Source organism: Ornithorhynchus anatinus, chromosome X5 (genome assembly GCF_004115215.2).
Source record: "Ornithorhynchus anatinus isolate Pmale09 chromosome X5, mOrnAna1.pri.v4, whole genome shotgun sequence".
Taxonomy (NCBI): domain Eukaryota; kingdom Metazoa; phylum Chordata; class Mammalia; order Monotremata; family Ornithorhynchidae; genus Ornithorhynchus; species Ornithorhynchus anatinus.
The window spans coordinates 21,099,523-21,100,610 of record NC_041753.1 but is presented as its reverse complement, the minus strand read 5'-3'; the positions used below and the strand labels follow the sequence as shown (position 1 = coordinate 21,100,610).

At 40.3% G+C, this 1,088-nt stretch overlaps 1 non-coding gene across 1 annotated transcript; it reads left to right on the top strand.

Moving 5' to 3' along the window:
• The first annotated feature begins 418 nt into the window (after positions 1-418).
• LOC114808557 lies at positions 419-556 on the top strand. The gene has a single exon (XR_003756404.1). It is a non-coding gene; the product is annotated as a small nucleolar RNA SNORA7 (small nucleolar RNA).
• The last annotated feature ends 532 nt before the right edge of the window (positions 557-1,088 follow it).

The window sequence follows — 1,088 nt, the reverse complement described above, 5'->3', positions numbered from 1 at the left end:
GTCCCTCAATCACTGTTCTTGTAGTTTTTTTTTGTCAGGCACACTTTTGAAGCACATCACTCTCAGAATTCCCAAACTCATTCTTTTCACTATTTCTGTCTCAGCTCCATTACATACTTGTCAATCCCATTTGATCCCAAATGAGGATGAAACAGACATTATTCTTTTTCTGTGAGAGTATATGATGCTCTTTTTTGTGCAACTCTATGATGACTTGTAAATCATGATAATACCAATAACTAGGGACCAAAGGATACTACTGTTGTATGGTTTTTCTTATGGATAAGCCTTACTTCAAATGTTCTAGGAATCACATCTATAAAGTCAGACCACATAACCCATTATCAATTAAGCCCCAGAAATGGGACATGAGGAAAAACACTCATCTCTTCAATGAATTCATCCATACTATTTATTGCCCCCCTCAGGGTCACACCTGAAGAGTTTCCAGTACTCTACCAGTCTCGACTATGAGAGGGAGAGTAAAGCAGAGGCATATCCATTCCATTCCTAGCTTGGCCAGTGGCTAGTGAGTGGAAAGTGATCTGCTTCAGACTCACCTGTGCTGGACAACAGAGGCTTGAGAGAATCGAGGGCAGAGACTCAAGTTTACTGATCAGAAGGAGGAAATGGTAAACCACTTCCATATTTTTACCACGAAAACTCGGTGGGTACACTACCAGAATGATTGCAGGTGGGGGTGGAGAGTTCTGGGAGAGATGTATCCATGGTGTCGCTATGGGTTGGAGATGATTTGATGTCATAAGACAAGACAAGACTATTTATTGAGCAGCTACTATGTCCAGAGCACTGTGTACTAAGTGCTTGGGAGAGTACAATAGAACTGCCATAATGATTCCTACCCTCGAGGAACTTACAATCTAGCAAGAGAGAGAGAGACGTAAATCAATTACTGATAAGAGGAAATGATAAGAATATATAAGACTACATATGTGTACTTGGGGTTATTAATGTTTAAGGACTTAGATAGCCCAATAGAGCTAAAGTGAAAGTTGGGAAGATATGAAGTGGGGAGATTAGAGATCAGTCAGGGAAGAATTCCTTAAGGAGATGTAATTTCAGAAGAA